The sequence below is a fragment of the Haliotis rubra genome, unplaced genomic scaffold (genome assembly GCF_003918875.1).
Source record: "Haliotis rubra isolate DU_JTF1 unplaced genomic scaffold, ASM391887v1 Scf232, whole genome shotgun sequence".
NCBI lineage: Eukaryota > Metazoa > Mollusca > Gastropoda > Lepetellida > Haliotidae > Haliotis > Haliotis rubra.
The window spans coordinates 1,207,150-1,220,472 of NW_025766359.1; the positions used below are offsets into that span (position 1 = coordinate 1,207,150).

General features: G+C 39.5%; 2 protein-coding genes across 3 annotated transcripts in view; one reads left to right on the forward strand and one right to left on the reverse strand.

The window, feature by feature from the left end:
* Nucleotides 1-550, reverse strand: part of LOC124278174 (histamine H2 receptor-like) — a 48,982-nt gene extending 48,432 nt beyond the window's left edge. The window contains exon 1 of the mRNA XM_046713911.1: nucleotides 179-550. The gene's annotated coding sequence lies outside the window, so the exon portion shown is untranslated. The remainder of the gene's footprint in view (nucleotides 1-178) is intronic.
* Nucleotides 1-13,323, forward strand: part of LOC124278173 (DNA mismatch repair protein Mlh1-like) — a 231,107-nt gene that overhangs the window by 115,637 nt on the left and 102,147 nt on the right. The gene's annotated exons all lie outside the window — the stretch shown is intronic.

Below are 13,323 nucleotides of genomic sequence, written 5' to 3' on the forward strand. Positions count from 1 at the left end.
TTTGGAAAGAAACTTGTTTATATTTGTTTATAATTTGTTAAAATTATATTTTTAAATTGTCGTGATTAGTTATTACTCAAGACATTTTTCAATGCTCAGCAAAATGGAAGCTGCATTTCTCATTTGTAACTGACAGACCACTTGGAATTAATAAAATAAAAATCCAAACATATCCTACCTTAATAAGATCCTTTAAGACTGACAGTGTTGAAGCAGTCTGAATCAGTTTAATGAACAAAGTCCCCAGTTTGCATCACCTGTCATCTAAACGTTATGCTCTCCGTGCAGTACACACTCAATGACACATTTGTGTTTCCTTCGGACCTTGTGTCACAACAGTCCCTCCGGCCTCACACCACACAAATGTCATGATACAAAGTACCTAACTGTTTTTACCACATCTCCAGCTGCTTGCTAACAGAAGTGTAACAGGTCCTTGTCAGCACATAAACAGGAACCCGATCAACTCTGACGATCAGTCTTGTAGCCTGGCGCCGACAGTCCACTTTAAGAAGTGAGCTACAGTTGGTAGAGACTTAGTGTCCAGGCAGCAGATGGGTTGAGTATAAGGTAGTATATAACTGAGGGGGATGAGATCAATATAGCACAGAGGATGTCTCACAGTGCTGCTGGATGTATTCAGGTGTTGGAGGTGGCTAACTTGTAGCCACTCCTGTAGCCAATCCTGTTGGGATATAACAGTGTCTTTTGTCTGGCATCACATGCTGGGAGTTGCTCATATAATGTGGATCCACACCGTTACATCAGTACTCTGGACTCAGGTATTGGATCTCTTGAAGCATTGTCATTTAGAACAAGTAGTGAACTGTCATGATGAAACTATCTGATTGGGGAAATGGTAGATGACATTGTGAACAATAAAGATTAATCTTCTTAGAGTCTCAAAGAAACAACTGGGTCTAGCAATTAAACATATTTCTATGATATGTTTGAACACAAGAGCATTCATATTTCTCCACACCCCGATAATAACCAAAATATTGGAAATTCGGGAGTTGAGTCGAAAAGGTGTCTGAAAAGTCCAGAGACCTGGCATAGAAGGGTGACGTTATGGACTTGTTGTCCAGGATACTGAATCACACATTGAGTTGTTTTTGTCAACTTTGCAGCTTTTGAAAACTGTGGAGATGATAATAGCTGAAGTAATTTCAGGCATCATCATCCCCACACAACCTGGTTACCATGGAAACCAGTCAAAATGGTAAAAGGTCCCCTTTGTATCAGATTTAATCAGTCTCTTAATGAGGGTAGTGCACAGTAATACTAATGAGATATCATTTTCATCTGCTTCTTTACAGTCTTCAGCCAAACATGTCATTTATGAAGAAATAGCAACAATAAGGTTCTTTCTTTCACAGATTATAATATCACTTCAGATATGTAAGTGAAAATTATGGCCATTATGTGTAAGTACTATTAGCGGTATTCCGATTAATTGAAATAATCAAAGATTGGTCGCTGTGAAAAAAACAACCAAGCAATTGATCACATTTTCTCATTATCAAGCACAAACGATTTTGGAACTACTGTTTTAGTGTTTGAAACACTTTACGATGGAACATATCTTCAAAGTTGTCAGGGCCTGAAAAAGTGTTTATTTCTTAGAAAACTCACTTCACTTACTGAAAAGTCATGACTGAATACTTCTTGACGAATCTGGGAAGTTTATGTTCATAATATATTAGTCATCACGTTAAAGTAGCAAGCTGCATCATTATCCCCTGCAACGCGATTTTGCGGGGGGTATTAAAATGGACTGTCCGTGCGTGCGTCCGTCCGTGCACATTTGTCTTTTCCGGAGCAGAACTCTAACGCCGTTCAATATTTCTTCACCAAACTTGGCACATAGATAGATCTGGTGGTGTACTGGTGCCTTTTGGTAGTTTTGGAATTCTGAATAAAATATTTTTGGCGTTTCCATGGCAACAAGTTTGACTTAGCCTGAAATTGTGGTAGTACACTTTTCCGAGCTGAACTTTAAAACCGTTCAATATTTCTTCACCAAACTTGGCACATAGATAGATCTGGTGGTGTACTGGTGCCTTTTGGTAGTTTTGGAATTCTGAATAAAATTTTTGGGCATTTCCATGGCAACAAGTTTGACTTAGCCTGAAATTAGTGATAGTGCTCCTTTCTGGAGCAGAACTCTAAAACCGTTCAATACTCTCCTTCCACTTTTCTATATACACACCTAAATATTTGACATAATCATAACTCGTAGACATAATCATGAAGAGTATTTTGCCATTGAGGGGGATATTGATGACTTTGTCTTCTTGTTGATAATGAACCAATCATCAATTGTGAGATTTTAACCAATTCCAAGTACAACAGTTTCCAAAATCATGTACAACAGTTTCACACTGTTTAAGTATTTGATTAATTAATTATCACAATTTCACTGAAATATATGTTGTTACACAAATCTTGGAGATGTAGGAAAGATTGGTGGATTTGTATAGATTTGTATAACGTGGTAATGATCACATGATCTTAGTCACAGAGGTGATAGTAGAACAGAATCTTGTGTGAAAATTTACATTTTATACCTGTATGTATTAAATAACTGACTCTCTAACGTTGTGTACCTGTTTATATGTAGAACAAGCAGGGGATGATACTCCCTCATCAGATGGGACACAGACAGCCCTATGACTATGGTCCATTATCCATTTCTCATTAACCTTATACAGTGAAGCCTCGTTAATCCGGACGGCTGCGTTTCTCAGCAAATTCTTCCGGATTGCGAATAGTCCGGACTACTGAATCAAGACCCAAGTTCAAGCAAGAGTTGCTTCCCTTACTATTACAAAAACGACACGAATCTGGATAAAACAAATAAGCATTTAATGTAAAGCTTATAAAACTATGAATAGCAAGTACAACAATAATCTATAGTCATAGCAAAAAGTCTTTCATTGTTGTTGTTAACCTTCCTCATTGAATTCATCACATCAATAATTTTACCAAGTGGCATCCGCATGCTGATCCGACGTGTCTGATAACGTCCTTCCTCAGCACAGGTGAGGTAATGTCTAACAAGCGATCTATTGTAGTATGCCTTGATTGTCCGATTTATTCCTGCATCCATCGGTTGAATATGAGATGTGGTATTTGGTCACATTTCGCAAAGTTAGCGAAGCACACTTGTGACTTGCAGCGTTGTCGAGAAGCAAAATCATTTTAAGTCCACGTGACCACATCTGTCTGTCAAAGTACATTAACCAATCACAAAACAGCTCACTTGTCATCCACGCCTTTGTATTGTGGTGTCAATCAAAGTGTAAATGTACAGCATCTTCAGTCGGGAGCTTTTAATGTCTAATTAAAACAACAACCCTTAATAGACATTTCTCAAAAGTTAACAAGAGTTCATCTTGTCAACTCCATGACACCGAGATTTTATTGTTTATGGCCAGTTAAGTAAACATCGCCGGGGGGGGTGTTGTTATGGTTCATGAACACGACTTACAGCATCCGGACTGTGAAGCAATTTACTGTTTATTTTACTGATTGGTTACAGCTACTTACCGTCCGGTTCCGGAAACCGAATTTTCCGGATTATCGAGGCAAATTAAATAGGCATAGATTGGTAACAAGCTAAAATCGTCCGGGAGCCGAGACTTCCTGATTATCGGAGTCCGGACTAACGGGGCTTCACTGTATTCTCTTTAGCGAACTGCTAACCACTCAAAGACTCAGTTTTTTTTCTTGCTGGAAGCATTCAAATTATATTGGAATAAAAATGTTTCCAATCTGAGGTTTTTTAATGTCATCATCTGTAGTTTAATTAGTTTTCACGTGGGTTTTGAGGCTATAAAATCACCTTTGTTTTTCCTGCAAGACAATACCACAGTCATTTTTCGTGATTTGGAAACAAAAATTAGAAATCAAAGGTAAATATGAATAGTTCTCCGAATGGTGTTTATCATTGTTAGTTATGCTAGGATAAACATTAATAAGCATTTAATAGTCCACTTTTATGGCGCCATTCTAGGATGAATATCTTGCTCAAAGCGCTATTATAACCCCAGATAACCCAAATTGCCTGCAAGGCACTAGAAGGTTAATAGTCACATGATTTATCCCACCTGGTACCCATTTTCTAACATTAACTTACATAATTTGTATAAGGCAAGTTACTGTGGCTAAATTGTAAGGAATTCTTTGATATGTTTGTTTATATATTTTTCAATTATAATATCTTAGTTGTGTGTGTCATTCTGATTGCTGTCTTTGATGATGGTGTAAAATAATCTTTTATATGCAAGAATCTGCTTAACAAACTGGCACCAGTCTTTAGTTTGAGTCGACTGCCTCCGTGGTGTAGTGGTTAGAGCGTCCGCCCGGAGAGCGGAAGGTTGCGGGTTCGATCCCCGACCGCGTCAAACCAAAAGACGTTAAAATATGGTACTTGTTGGTCCCTGCCTGGCGCTCGGCATTAATGGGTACAACAAGGACTGGTTGGCTCGGAGTCAGTATAATGTGTCTGAGTGGGGTATTCATGCTTCACTGCAGCATGGTATCTCAGTGGGCTAGCACTATAAAACCAGCTTCAGTCTGGGCTAGTACAAGCAGCCGCACATACACATACACACGCATGCACGTCGTCATATGAGCGAAATATTCTCCAGCACGACGTAAAACCCAATTTCACCTCACCTCACCTTTAGTTTGAGTCACTTTGCTTTGGCAAGGAATTTCAATAAATATAGCTGGAGAAAAATCAAGCTGCCCTCTTTGATCAGTGTACAGTACTGGTAAGAGTATTTTTTTCCTCAGTATGAATTTCCAAAGGGGCAGGGAAAATTGAGATCAGAAAATTTTATATTTCATAACCAACGTTGGGAGTGGAGAGTCCTCTGATGGGGGACCGTGTTTGGTAGCTCGACTCCTGAGAGTTTCTGTGACTTCAGTCCTGCCCCACAACGAAGCACATGTGACACATGTGGTCTCACCTTAGGCAAGTGAGTTTGTTCAAAATTGCCTCTGTTCACCCAGCAGAAAATGGGTACCTGGTGTGATACAATGGTGGTCTGAATTTGAACCTTGAGCTCCTGACAGGCGACCAGTTGTATTCTTCACAGGGAGTGTTCTGTACTCGTTGACCAAAGGTAAAATGTCTGGCTAGAATGCATTATACTGGATACTTAGCAGGGTTCAGGTGAGGGGTTTGAGCATGCAATGTGCATGGATAAATGTGCAATATATATGAACTGTTATTATTATTTCTTATTGCAATTACAAATGGCAGAAGATGTGAAAGATACTAAAAGATATGGCCAGCCTAATATCTTATCTTCCTCGTTCCAGTTCTTTCAAACACTTCATAGACTGCAATAGTTTCAGGGTGATAAATATAAACATTAGACAGGTACTCAATGGTGTTTCTTAAATTTTAACATTTATGATCAACGTCTCAAATTATTTGCTTTCTAAGTGGATCCAGTTTCTTTGATCAAGTTTGGCTATTGAGATTACACTGACTCACTTTTTCATGACTGCAGTAATTTAATTTCTCCTAATGTTGTGTTTTCAATAATCTTGTTTCTAATGTTCTGTTGTATCGAGAGCCAACAACTTTTGTCTTATTTTCCACTGTTGAAACTGAGTAATTTGATAAGTGATTTGTGTTCCCAAGCATTCTAACATCAAGCAATATCTCCAATGTCAACAAATATGTTTATTTTAAAAGTTAAATGTTCGTCAGTACAAACATCTCTTCAACACATATCAGGTGAAGGAGATATGTTTATACTGACTACATTTAACTCCTTTGATCTCCTTCACCTGATACATGTTGAAGAAAACTGTCTCATTGTGAATTACTGGGAAATAACTAACGTGGTGTGTGGTCCTGTGTATGAATCACAGGTAACAAATCAGTTGAAGGTAACCATCGTTGGGTGCGGAGAGTCCTTGGATGGGTGACCGCATTTGGCAGTTTGTCTCCTGAGAGTTTCTAGGACTTCAGTCCTGCCCCACAACAAAGCACATGTAATACATGTGGCCTCACCTTAGGCAAGTTAGTTGGTTAATAAACTGACTCTGTTCACCTAGCAGTGAGCGGTAACCCGGTGAGATAAGTCATATAACAGTTAACCTTCTAGCGCCTGACAGGCAGCTTGCGTTATCCGGGCTGATAATGTGTTAATGCTTTGAGCATGCACAAGTGCATGGAAATGGGCAATTTATAGCCATTGTTATCTGTTATTCTTTTGAAACTTTCTGGTAACTGGAAGGTGCTATATCTTAAGTACATACATTCATCATATCTAAATGCTCCAAGAGAAGCCAGCTTCCGTGGTGTAGTGGTTAGAGCGGAAGGTTGGGGGGTTCGATCCCTGACCGCGTCAAACCAAAAGACGTTAAAATATGGTACTTGTTGGTCCCTGCCTGGTACTCGGCATTAATGGGTACAAGGACTGCTCGGCTCGGAGTCAGTATAATGTGTCTGAGTAGGGTATTCATGCTTCACTGTGGCATGGTATCTCAGTGGGCTAGCACTTTAAAACCAGCTTCAGTCTGGGCTAGTACAAGCAGCCGCACATACACATACACACGCATGCACGTCGTCATATGAACGATATTCTCCAGCACGACGTAAAACCCAATTTCACCTCACCTCACCTCCAAAAGAAGCCTGTTTGTATAATAACATGAGTAAGGTGTCTAGTCTAGATGATTCTGTGTAATGTGGCAAAGAATGTGTGTGTGTAATCTGACATTCATATTATGTGTAATATGAATGTGCATATGGCATTGTTTACTGTTAGTTTATTTCTGATGATTGTTAGTGGCAGATAATCGAAGTGAGGTGCTTATAAAATGGCACATTTCCAGCATTCTGTGGTGATTCTCCTACATCAGTTTGTGAAATAGAGTGACCTTTCTTAGTTCTTTGAGCTCCATCCCAGCACTTGACAACTTGAATTCCGCAGTGAGGGATCTTGTGTAAAGTTATTGATTTACTTCCACGTCTGACAACTACATTTGAGATGCTTCATAACTGTTTCCAGAAGGGTGGGAGTACTTCCTGTATACGAGGAGATAGGAGCAATGGGGCCCCGTCTGTGACTTGACTTGTGGCATAGTTACCTGCCTAGTGAATACAGGATGCCATCTTCCTGACTGCTTCCAACTGAAGAACTCTTCTTCCTGGATTCAAGGACAGAGCATGTGTTTCATTCAAGACACTTGTCTCTTACAGTGAACACACAGTTCTGTCAACTGTTACACTGAACACACAGTTCTGTCAACTCTTACAGTGAACACACAGTTCTGTCAACTGTTACAGTGAACACACAGTTCTGTCTACTGTTACAGTGAACACACAGTTCTGTCAACTGTTACAGTGAACACAGTTCTGTCAACTGTTACAGTGAACACACAGTTCTGTCTACTGTTACAGTGAACACACAGTTCTGTCAACTGTTACAGTGAACACACAGTTCTGTCGATTGTTACAGTGAACACACAGTTCTGTCAACTCTTACAGTGAACACACAGTTCTGTCAACTGTTACAGTGAACACACAGTTCTGTCTAATGTTACAGTGAACACACAGTTCTGTCAACTGTTACAGTGAACACACAGTTCTGTCGATTGTTACACTGAACACACAGTTCTGTCAACTCTTACAGTGAACACACAGTTCTGTCAACTGTTACAGTGAACACACAGTTCTGTCTACTGTTACAGTGAACACACAGTTCTGTCAACTGTTACAGTGAACACAGTTCTGTCAACTGTTACAGTGAACACACAGTTCTGTCAACTGTTACAGTGAACACACAGTTCTGTCAACTGTTACACTGAACACACAGTTCTGTCAACTGTTACAGTGAACACACAGTTCTGTCAACTGTTACAGTGAACACACAGTTCTGTCTACTGTTACAGTGAACACACAGTTCTGTGTCAACTGTTACAGTGAACACACAGTTCTGTCGATTGTTACACTGCCTTGTAATATGTCTTGACACATATCTGACACACTGTATTGCCTGTTGGGATTTTAAACCCAATTCTTTTTTTCAATAGAATGTGTTGATTGGTCATTGATTTTATTTGGTTATTTACTGGTTTTACACTTCAGTTCTGTGCATATTGATTTCTGGGTAACCTTAACTCTTCCAACATGGAAATCACTCAAGCGAGTTGATTCTACTTTTGCAATCAACACATTGAAATGGGTGGTTTTTATGATGTAAATCATGTCATGTTACATTTCTCTATAATTTTGGATAATGTCCCACATTTGCATCACTTTTACTCTGTAAAAAGTGCACAAACACATAAGTTTTATTTCAAACAATGTGCAATAATTTCTCAAAGTAACACGTGAACTGTCACTTATAAATAAGCATTATGGCAGCCCTGTGGTGACCAGTGTCTGTTGTATAGGTCTGTAACTATAGTTTGGCATGAAATGCATGTGGACCCGTCTTTTTGTAAATATCTCTTCATCCAATGATCCAATCGATCTCAAACTGTGCAAGTGGATGTTTTGTCAGACAACCTAATCACATTGTAAATCACCTATTTTATGCATTTGTATTAAAGAATCTGTCTATGTAACTGTCAACAAAATAAACAGCAGAACGCAGACGGCTTGCTGAGGGAGGGAGCCAATGACCTGTAACAGCGGCAGTGTTGGGTCATAAAGGTAAATGCACGTGCAGTTCATGATAGTTACCTGTGCACTGCACAGTGATAGACCGTTTGGATCATTGACATTGACGATTTCTAGCTGTCATCATGAAAGCTTATTCAGATGATGCTAAACGTTTAATTAGAAATGTGTTTAATTTTTTTTAAAAAGAGAGCAAACGTAGCAAACCGATTTATCAGGTGTCAGATTACATGAAACATACAACTTTTGCTTTTGGCATGAAAAAGAACATCGTGCTAAAAATTGTGAAAAATAAACCAACAACCAATAAACAAAACCTTGTACAAAAAGGTAGGCATCGAAAGTTAGATTCTTTTGACATCAGGGTCATTCGCCGGCTATTTGCTAGAAATGAACACCTGTCCACAAGAAAGTTAAAACACATCCTTGCAGAGGATCACGACATTAATGTTTCTAGGTTTATGCTAAGCAAACTACTGCTCAAATTTGGATACAAGTACAAAAAGGTAGCAAACCAGAAACTTTTAATGTGTGAGAGATCTGATATTGTGAAAATTAGGTGTAACTATCTGAGAGAAATTAAGCAGGCAAGAGAGGATGGGTTCGAACCTATATATCTGGATGAGACCTGGGTCAATGCAAACCATACTGCTGCCAGACAGTGGCTACCCACTGATCCCAGTGATGGTAGGAACATACCAACAGGCAAAGGTGAACGTTTAATCGTTCTTCATGCTGGTTCCCACCGTGGATTCCTACCTGGGTGTGATCTGGTATTTCGGTCAAAGAGCACAGATGGTAGGGACTATCATACAGAAATGAACTCAACGGTTTTCACACAGTATGTTGAGGAACAATTGTTTCCAGCTCTGCCTTACAAAAGTCTTGTTGTCATGGACAATGCTCCCTATCACAGTGTTCGAGATCCAAACAATAGGTGCCCAATTTCCAATACAAATAGTCAGATATGCAGCAATGGCTAACAAATAACAATATACAATTTTCAATTAAGGCCACTAAACCACAGTTGTACTCTTTGATTAAACCTAACAAACCTCCACCCACATATAACATTGACAACACGCTACGCCAACACGGCCATACGGTCTTGAGATTACCACCGTACCACTGTGATCTCAACCCAATCGAACTTATCTGGGGAGACATTAAAAGTACAGTGGCCCGGAAAAATCAATCATTCAAGTTGAATGATGTCAAGCACATTGTCAACACTGCTATATGTGACATTGACATTGCACGCTGGCATGCATGTGTTGAACATGTCAAGAAGGTGGAGAAAGAGTACTGGCTCACAGATGGCTTGAAGGAGCAAACAGTTAATCCAATTGTCATTCGCCTGGACACTGATGACTCCTCTGTGGAAGAATGGAGTGAACTTGATGAAGTTTAATTCTGTTATTATATTTACAGATAATAATAGTATCCAGCCAGATATGCTCAAAGAAATATAACTTCTTTTAAAAATGACAGCACTGACTAATTCCAACGACTTATAGTGTAACATGAAACACTCATTTCACAAAAAAATTATCATGAAAATATAAATATTAACTATCTATATGCTTAAAGCTATTAGAAATGCATTGCTTAATTTGGAATGTGAACGACATCGAAACATAACACTTTTGTCTTCATTCTATCTTTTCTTCAATGAGTGTGCATGATTGTGTGTGCTTGTGTCCGAGGGAACTGGGCTTTAACAGTTGTTGAGTTCTCACCATAGGTGGTCCCATTAATGATTTAGTGTAAATATACTTTCTGTGTTCTTTAAATGCATTTCCACTTAGGTACTGCATAAACAAAATATGACATTAACATTACAAATTTAAAGATTTTAACCTACAGAATAATTCTCACTAATGGGTTTTGTGGTTAATGTTGAACAACTCAGAGAAACAAACTCCGTATGATGGTTAACAGTTGGCACCCACCTTACCCTATTCACGATCTGTGACACCTCTTCATACCTGTCACATGCATAGCTGACCTACATTGACGAACGTTGACCTTTATGACCCAACACTGTTACAGGTCATTGGCTCCCTCCCTCTGCAAGCCGTCTGCGTCCTGCTGTTTATTTTGTTGACAGTTACATAGACAGATTCTTTACTACAAATGCATAAAATAGGTGATTTACAATGTGATTAGGTTGTCTGACAAAACATCCACTTGCACAGTTTGAGATCGATTGGATCATTGGATGAAGAGATATTTACAAAAAACAGGGTCCACATGCATTTCATGCCAAACTATAGTGATGAATAGCCTGAGAAACATCTGAGAATATTTCCACAAGTTCCTCCAGTGGGAATGAAATGTGTACATATGAATAGTGAAAGGAGAAGACAAAATGGATGCTAAGGTTTCCAGAAACAATTTTCAGTTGTCTTTGGGAGTTATTTATATGCAGGGATGTTTTTCAGAAAATGTACATGAGATCAGCTTTGCTTTCTAGTATTGGATGGTTTAATTTCTGGAGGAAAGTATAGTTCATAAGGTATAGACAACACTGAGTATTCGTTAGTCAAGAGTGAGTGAGTGAGTTGGGTTTTACAATATTTATATTTTTAGCAATATTCCAGCATTGTATTGAGTGAGTGAGTTTAGCTTTACGCCACTTATGGCAATATTCCAGCAATATCACGGCGGGGGACACCAGAAATGGGCTTCACACACTGTACCTATGTGGAGAATCAAACCTGGGTTTTCGGAGTGACGAGCCAACACTTTAAACATTAAGTTACTCCACCACCCTGTGTTAATCAAGAAGCAACATAAATAACATGGATATGTAGTTGTTTTGAAGTACCAGAGTGCTCTGATGACTCAGAGCTTTTTTTTCCAATGTTTCTCATATTACATTTTTATAGAACCTGAAAGCATACTTGCTGTCAAAGTGAGAAATGTTTTCACGATGAGACACCGGGGACAGTCAGTGTACTGTTACAGATCTGTCATACAAAGGTGTCTTGTTTCTCTGGCTGGTTAAAAGAGGCAATGATAGAGGGTAGAATTAATTATTTCTTATCTCATAGGTATGCTACACTTGATTTTAGTGAGTGTGAGTGAGAAAGTATTTACTACACTTTTAGCAATATTCCAGCATTATCATGGTAGGGGGAGACCAGAAATTAGGCTTCACATATTTGATTTTAGGGTCTTTACTAAGGCTAATTAATGATTTCAGTTTTAATACTGCCTAATGTTGGTTATATCAGGGAATAATGCCTAATATTTGAATCCTAATATATATCGCTTGTGGTGGTAATAATTAATGATGAAATTTTGTATGAATTATTATTCCATGATACCTACGTCAAATGGTATACCGTAATACTATTAGGTTCTCTACAATGAATGGAGCAAAATTTACCAGGTCTGATTAAGGATCACTTGATCAAATGTTTGCACATCATTTCCCGGCTTTTTACTTGTTCATTTAAACAACACACCAGTCATCTTGTGTTAGAAGTCACACGGTCACATGGGAACAACACACCAGTCACCTTGTGTTAGAAGTCACACGGTCACATGGGAACAACACACCAGTCATCTTGTGTTAGAAGCCACACGGTCACATGGGAACAACACACCAGTCACCTTGTGTTAGAAGTCACATGGGAACAACACACCAGTCATCTTGTGTTAGAAGTCACACGGTCACATGGGAACAACACACCAGTCCTCTTGTGTTAGAAGTCACATGGGAACAACACACCAGTCATCTTGTGTTAGAAGTCACATGGGAACAACACACCAGTCACCTTGTGTTAGAAGTCACATGGGAACAACACACCAGTCCTCTTGTGTTAGAAGCCACACGGTCACATGGGAACAACACACCAGTCCTCTTGTGTTAGAAGCCACACGGTCACATGGGAACAACACACCAGTCCTCTTGTGTTAGAAGTCACACGGTCATATGGGAACAACACACCAGTCACCTTGTGTTAGAAGTCACTCGGTCACATGGGAACAACACACTAGTCATCTTGAGTTAGAAGTCACATGGGAACAACACACCAGTCATCCTAGAAGTCACATCGGTCACATGGGAACAACACACCAGTCATCTTGTGTTAGAAGTCACATGGGAACAACACACCAGTCACCTTGTGTTAGAAGTCACATGGGAACAACACACCAGTCATCCTTGTGCTAGAAGTCACATGGGAACAACACACCAGTCCTCTTGTGTTAGAAGTCACATGGGAACAACACACCAGTCACCTTGTGCTAGTCACTTTCGGTCACATGGGTCACATGGGAACAACACACCAGTCCTCTTGTGCTAGAAGTCACACGGTCACATGGGAACAACACACGGTCCCATGGGAACAACACACCAGTCCTCTTGTGTTAGAAGTCACATGGGAACAACACACCAGTCACCTTGTGTTAGAAGTCACACGGTCACATGGGAACAACACACCAGTCATCTTGTGTTAGAAGCCACACGGTCACATGGGAACAACACACCAGTCATCTTGTGTTAGAAGTCACATGGGAACAACACACAGTCCCATGGGAACAACACACCAGTCACCTTGTGTTAGAAGTCACACGGTCACATGGGAACAACACACCAGTCATCTTGTGTTAGAAGTCACATGGGAACAACACACCAGTCATCTTGTGTTAGAAGT